The following is a 7,586-nucleotide window of genomic DNA, read 5'->3' as shown; positions in this document are numbered from 1 at the left end:
CGCTCGTTTATCCGCTGACGCGGGATTTTCTGGAAAGTCCGCGTGCCTTAATAGCTCGGGAATCGTGTCCTCGCGGCTAGGAGCCTCGAAAGAAGATCGAACGAGGTGGTTTTACGTGCTGCATGGCAGCTCGAGGGCACATAACACGGTCTCGCGCCGGGAACTTTCACTGTCAAACGTCGTGTATATATATACGTCATGTGATCCAGGGCCGAGAAGTCGACGGTGCAGCGCGGTGACCGCGGATGAGGCGGGGAAGGAGGAGGATTTCGTATTATCCGCGCGATCTTGGGAGGATTCGCCGGCGACCCGTCGTCGTCGTCGGTCGGGGCCGAGTACCGTATAACATTCTCGTGTGTGCATAAGTATGAGAATGACCCCGCTTGTGCGAATAATGCGACGGTGTCGCAACGACGCGGCTGAAAAGTCCCGTTACGCGGCTTGCCGTATGGCAGCGCGGCGCACGTTTACGATCGGTCGATTATATCGCCAGCGCCTGCTTGCGTACACTCAAAAAAAAGGGAAAAAAATCTTGCGACTTTAATAAAAATTATATGTGTGTAAAATCGACTAGCCGAGATAGGTAAATAATCAGCAAATACTGTGATATGTATATGTATTGCACCTAAATCGATCTAGCTGATAGAAGCAGAATTTTCAAATTCTATACGTGACAGCCAAAATGTATTCTAACGGATACAAAGAAACCTGTCTATATCAGGAAAGAGTTTTTTGGACGTACGATATTTTTACACTCGATGCTAATTACATTACGTTTTCGTGCGTCTTTTGCCCCTTCGAGCGCTCGAAGCAGAACTTGCATTTTCCTCCGACAATCCTACGTGCTATTTATATCTTTGACATTAGATATTTTTGCCATTGGAATTATGGTTTCATTGGAGATGACTGCAATTATTGTCAATTAATATCAACTGATCACGATGGCTTTTAACGGCGCTGCGTTTAGTACCGCGTTTAGTACTTGGCCGTTTAGATCTCCAGGCAGGGAGACGAGCATCAAGCAATTATCCGCAATCATAATCCACTTTATCTGTAATTCATCAGATAACGTACATGCCCGTGATTAAGAAGATCGCGTAAGAAGATCGCTTCTGTGCTTTATTCAATCCGGGCGATTATGGCGTCGCCTTCTGGCGAGTCCCTCTCTCGTAAGATCCTCCCGCGGATAAGAGGTGTCGTAATAAACGTAGGTATCACATTACACCTTCGACGTAGATCCAGTGACATTAAAAAAAAAGAGAAAGAGACAGAGACAGAGAGAGAGAGAGAGAGAGAGAGAGAGAGAGAAAAGAACTCGAGTCGAGTGGGGAGAAGGCGACGGTTGAAAGTTGAGAGCGACGAGAGTGGAAGATACCGAGGCTCTCTCGTGCCATTCTTGAATTCAATTTCGTTTTCATCCGCGAGTCGGATAAAAATGTCCCTTCATCTCGATACTCGACGCAAAGAGAAACGTCTACGGGATGTCCGCTAACCACGACGAATAAAAGAAGTGTCGATAAATTCTCTCGCTAACGTAAACGCACGCACGCACGCACACCGGTGAGAAAGATACACGCTCGCCTCGAAATACAAATGGGTTAATTAAGAACATACATTGACTATCATTTCCACCATCTGGAGATATTGCGTTACGTTAAACAGAGAGAAAGATATCAATCATGAGCCCATTAACGAACCGCGGCGGTCGCATAAACGAACCTCGGGTCGCAAAACGACACGCTCTCATGCCTTTCACCACGAAAATTCTTCCGATATCGTGTCCAGATGTGCCATTAAAACGCGTGGAAATGAAAAGAGCCCGATAACAAGGACGGCGCCGCTCGGATCGATCGCGCGAGCGAAATTTGCGCTCTCGTGACACTGACGAGAGAGAGAGAGAGAGAGAGAAAGAGAGACGCGGTCTCGAGGTCGCGCAATGCACTTCGCCGTGCACTGCATGCACCAACGATCGCACGATCGATCTTCCGGTCGCCTGTCCTTGCCCGTCTAATGGAAAGGATACCCGGCCCCGCGTCCAGCCGGAAGAGCGGTGAAACCATGCTTTCCCTGTCATCTTAATAAACCAACTGACGATGTCACGCGTGCCGAGCCCATCATGGCGGCTCGGTTTTCCGTGTAGGCAACACACCGCGATGTCTCCTCCCGGAGGGAAAAGCGAAACGGAACGGAATGCGCGTGGGTAACCTCGCGACGAGGTGTGGCGAGTGTACGATATGCGGTCAACTCGGAGATCTCTCGAGCCGCCGCCGCGCCGGCCAATGCGCGGCGGACGAACACCCCGCAGAATCCGAGGGTTTCCTCTATCATTCCCTCCGTGCCTTCGTCCTTCACCTCGCTCGGCTCGCATTTCAACGGAACAATGAATAATGCGTATACGTGGGGGTACGTTAATTAAGTCAGCCGATAAAGCGGCGATTGAACGCCTAGAGGAGGCGCGGCGCTCAGTCGCTAAACTTGTACGGTATTTTCGAGCGCGGCAGGTTCTCTCTAATCACGGGTGAGGTGAAAACGCCCCAGCCGGGCTCGCCTCTGCCACGAAATCTGCATAATTCACTTTCCATTGAGATTAGATTTTCCCTTGCCTCGGTGGCGGATCTTACTATACGGCTCTGCCATGGGATTTTCCATTCGGGCTCAATTGGCCGCACGCTGCGAGGGTCCCACCTGGCAATTTGTCTCTTATTACGCGGATGGCGGCTACGCACAATTATCCTCTGACTCGATAATCGGACCCGGAATCGGAGTGGGAAGGGAATTTCGCTCGCCCATGCGGAACGCCTCGTGTAACCCCAGTAGCGGGATACGGCTTATTATTACGGCTCTCTACCTGTCTTACGTCGACAGCGTTACATTAATATCGCGGCAACGCACCGGAACACGCCAGAGCCAAGCGAGAAGAGATTGTTGCCGGTGCGACAATGTCGTAAACTTGTATCGCTGTTTTTGCAACTCGCTGCTTTATCGCCGATTTCTACACCGGTGGTCCACGCGTGCCGACATCCTCGAGGCTGTCTGGTCACTTTTATCAAATTATGATGGTGCAATTGAACAGCAATTAACAACAGCCTTCGATAGCTCAGTTGGTAGAGCGGTGGACTGTAGCTGTTTGATCGCTTATGCGAAAAAGAGACATCCATAGGTCGCTGGTTCAAATCCGGCTCGAAGGATATCTTTTTCTTTTCGTTTCTTAATGATATTTTTTTAAATAATTAGGCACGTCTAAAGAAGTGCACAGCAAGCCTTCGATAGCTCAGTTGGTAGAGCGGTGGACTGTAGTTGTTTGATCGCTTATGCGAAAAAGAGACATCCATAGGTCGCTGGTTCAAATCCGGCTCGAAGGAAATTCTTTTATTATTTTTGTTGCAAACTTTTAAAAGTCTAAAAATTACTTGTTAACTTTAAGTCAATTGAATTATTTTGCATTTTTGAGGGCACATTTTAAAAATATACCTTGTTCTCTATCTTTTCTATTTAATTGTTTCCCAATATACATTTTAATTATTTAAAAATTATTTTATATAAATAAAGTTTTCATCAATATCAAAAATGATAGAATATTTTTTTCTAAAGGCAATTTTTTTCTCGTAGATTGCTACGTTACAATTAATTATAAAATTTATTTGCAAGATAGATAAATTCTTTATTTTATTCTAATTATAATCATGCTTTACTTTATTTTATTTATAAAATTAATATATAGAACTGTTTATTTTTATAATATAGAATATTATAAATATAAACAGTCAAACTTTGTATATTTTATGAGAATATGCTAACTTATAAGTATGACAAAAATTATGCAAATACATTCAAAAAAAAGCATTTCTAAATGTTTTCATGATTTTTTTATTCTTACAACGAATAACATAAAATTTAATTATCTATTTCTGAGACACTCTATGTATATATATATACATTCTTTGACAGCTCAGTGTAAAATAGTATTATAATTACTCATATTTAAATATAGCTATCCATAAATGGTTAAAATCCGGCTTGAAGGAAATTTTTTATTACCTTTCTCTCAACAATCTTTTTAAAAGAACATTTAATATTCTATGCAACATTGATGAGAGTGTAACATTATTATTCATCTTCTTACAGGCAAATACATGTATCTCTTCTATAGCTTCAATAGCTTTGTAAAGCTGCTGACGGTAATTGATTATTTTCTTAGAAGATATCCATAAATTATTGGTTTAGATTTGACTCGTACGTATATTTTTTGCATTACATCATTTTATCTGTTTATATATAATGTGTTATATACAAATATTTTGTTTTAAGAGTAGTAGACAACGTCTCTTAAAAAGATCTGACGTATTTAAGTAACCTTCAACATAATCCTTCGATAGCTCAGTTGGTAGAGCGGTGGACTGTAGAGATATAAAGATGCATATTCAATGCAGAAGAAATCCATAGGTCGCTGGTTCAAATCCGGCTCGAAGGAATTTTTTTATTTATATAATTAAAATAATTTCCGTAATTTTAATTACATTTTTTACAATAATTATGGTATTATCCAACGCCCTTCGTCCCTTATTTATTTCTTAATATAACAATATATAAAACTCTTGAAGAAACGATGTCACATTACATTCTCTCTTTGATTATAATTTTCTTAAAACTTCTTACATAATTATTAATTGATAATTATAAATATTGATTTTATACAAAACAAAAATAATAACCGCAATTATTATAAACTTTAATTAGACGCACATTTTATTTTGCATATACTATACTTTGGAAACTTATCAGGCTCATTTAGCGAAATTTATTTATAATTTGGACAACGAAAGTGTCTGTCGTTTACGCTAAGTGGATTTTATTTCTAAAATGATCCGTCGCGAAATCGTCGGCCGGTGAAATTGAGCATTGCAAGGAAATCTCGGGGCCCCGCCTCCGATCTCGTCGGAGAATTTCAATTAACAGCGCGGAGATAGTACGATGTTTATCTGCATGCGCCTGACTGAAAACAAGCCGCGGCATAAACAGATAGACGAATCTCTGGCCGCGTCACTCGCCTTCCGTCACCCACTGACCTAGTAGGAGTCAATTTCACCGAGCCACGCCGTTTCTTCGTTCGGCTCGGTATCGAGGCGCGCCAGCCGCCGCCGCCGCCGGTCCCGCCGACGGTCCCGCCGACCGGAGAACAGAAGTTATTAAATATTCCATTATCGGGATTCTTGCACTCGAAAGCGGCTTAACGGGCCCGGTCCGCTTTGTTTTCGCTAGGATCCTAGTTATACTACCAGCACACCGGAAGCGCGGCCAGGTAGCGTACGCGCTGCCTCCGAAATTGCATTCCCTATCTTTGTTCCCTTCGCCAGAGCGAATTATTATTAATAATGTAACATACGGGACTTTACATAGAGCGCACCTCGCCACGGCCGTACACTTACTGACACATATAGGCTGGTTTGCTTAAATTGCTCCTCCCTTAGTGTGTATCCGTAATTTAGAATTTAATCCTCTCGTGATGTGAAAACATTTATACATAAGAAATGTTTAGCTGCATTCGAAAGTGTGCGCTGCGTGACGAACCAAATTTATTTTTAATGCACATTAAAATCAGGTCAGCACGTCCAATTGAGCCGTGTAATATTACGTAAAAATCGTTTAACATTTTCGAGTGCTCGAGCATCTTGGCGTAATCGCGCGGAGATATATGTCAGTATCACTTTAAAACTAATATCGGCGCGATAAACTTGGGAACTCTGATAATCCACGCTCGAGCCCACGAAAGTTTTATCGTATCCGCTGAAGATATAATTGATCTGTCAATGCGCGAGTGCGATTAATACCCGGTGGCGCATCTGGAAACCGCACGTGATTATGGACGGTGGCGTTAGGCGTGTTTCATCTCTTTAAACAGCAACGGCCTTGCCGTGATTCCGCGAGATGCGCAGCTTTCTCTACTTTCGCTTATACGTGAGATTTTCAGGTTGCCGTTTAGCGCCGTTTGCAAGTGTTCCGAACGGTACGACGGATGAAAAACATTGCATTCCGCGAGGGAAGAGGAGAAAATTCGTCCTATCCGGTATGCAAAGGGATTAAACGGCGCCTATCCGCGACTCGCTCATTAAATAGTCCTCACGAACCAGTCCATTTAATTGCGCTGTGTTCAGAGCAATTAGCGAGATAATTAATTTATGTGGAAAAAAAAAAGTTTTGACTGCGGTTAAGGCGGACAGCTGAAAAGTCGATTGGTAATGTCTACTTCCAATTAAATGCGATGTGCTCCTTTAAATCAATAAATAATTATTTATAAACGTCAATTATAAGCTAATAAGAAACCTAATATTTCTTTAAGTTCAAATCAATAAAATCTTACTACACGGAGAGAATTTTCTCTTAAAGATTACCCTGAAATCGTGGTAATTGTGAGACAACGTAAACCTTGAAAAATTTTACCATACTTTTAACAAAATTTACTAAAATTTACTAAAATTTCAGGATTTTCAGGATAATTTTTAAGAGAAAATTCTTTCCGTGTATAATATTTCGTTGCTACATTATAGTTATATAAACAATGTATGCGTTGTTTTCAGTGATAATACACTGACTTCAATCAACCCGCGACAAAAATACCCGCCTCTTAATTTAAAAGACAATAGTCAGTGATGATCACAGTTATAAGTAAATAAATAAGGCACTGATTCCAATTTAGAGAGTGATTTAATAGCTCCATTATTCTGCAAGAATTTTCTAGGAATTGTCTCCACCAATTTCTAAAATACTGTTTAAAAAGGCTAACATTATTGATGAGTGCTTCGAGACATGCTATCTTTAAGGTACATGCCGCCTTTATTATTGCGAAATCTATTAGCGTGCCTTCCGCGGATAAACGGAATTTGATCGTGGGTGCACCTCCCATTCGCGTGACGCAGAAAAATTATCTAACAAAGATTTTACCGCGAGTAAAAGTGTGGACGTATGCCGATTATGCGAGTAGGCATTTGAATAACAAAAGAAGAGTAATGCGGTCACGCTTATGGCTGCTTTTATGGTATCCCATATGTAACTGCATGCGTAAATACATTTGGCGTATTCCTTAATCCTTTCGCGCACGATAACGTGAAACTTTGGTACGATATACCTCAGTATGCAATTAGCTCGATCGCGATCGGGGGGACCTGTTGATCCGTGGAATAGAAGTTCTATCAGCGGCGGCGGAATGCTTCTGCCGTTGATTAAGCTCGTCTCCAAACGACGCTTAAACGGCGACGAAAGGGAGGCTGCATCGGAATGCAACCGTCGGCGGCCGGTTGGTATTTCACGAGATTACCATTATTTTTCTCTCGTCCCCGTCCTTTCTTTTCCCCCCCCCCGATTCGCCGATCCGTAGGAAACAACGGTGGGATGCGAAGCGACGTATTTCGTATTATAAAACGCGAACGCGCGCGCGCCCGATCTCCATATAGCGACAGCTTGATGCTATCAATCTGCCTTAATTAGCAGTACGGGCTTGGTAAGCGTTTGGGACGAAATAAAGAGAGCGTCGTAATTGCGCTTTACCGCGAGCCATCGTAATCCGACGCGCAATCCACTCTTCTTCACTT

General features: G+C 42.5%; 3 non-coding genes across 3 annotated transcripts; all 3 read left to right on the top strand.

The window, feature by feature from the left end:
• Positions 1-3,086: 3,086 nt before the first annotated feature.
• Positions 3,087-3,188, top strand: Trnay-gua. The gene is made up of 2 exons: positions 3,087-3,123; positions 3,153-3,188. It is a non-coding gene; the product is annotated as a tRNA-Tyr (tRNA).
• Positions 3,189-3,260: 72 nt separating this feature from the next.
• Positions 3,261-3,362, top strand: Trnay-gua. Its single transcript has 2 exons — positions 3,261-3,297; positions 3,327-3,362. It is a non-coding gene; the product is annotated as a tRNA-Tyr (tRNA).
• Positions 3,363-4,366: 1,004 nt separating this feature from the next.
• Positions 4,367-4,471, top strand: Trnay-gua. Its single transcript has 2 exons — positions 4,367-4,403; positions 4,436-4,471. It is a non-coding gene; the product is annotated as a tRNA-Tyr (tRNA).
• The last annotated feature ends 3,115 nt before the right edge of the window (positions 4,472-7,586 follow it).

Source organism: Monomorium pharaonis, chromosome 9, assembly GCF_013373865.1.
Source record: "Monomorium pharaonis isolate MP-MQ-018 chromosome 9, ASM1337386v2, whole genome shotgun sequence".
Classification (NCBI taxonomy): Eukaryota; Metazoa; Arthropoda; class Insecta; order Hymenoptera; family Formicidae; genus Monomorium; species Monomorium pharaonis.
Note: the sequence above shows the minus strand (reverse complement) of the source record. Positions and strands in the feature narration are given on the sequence as shown.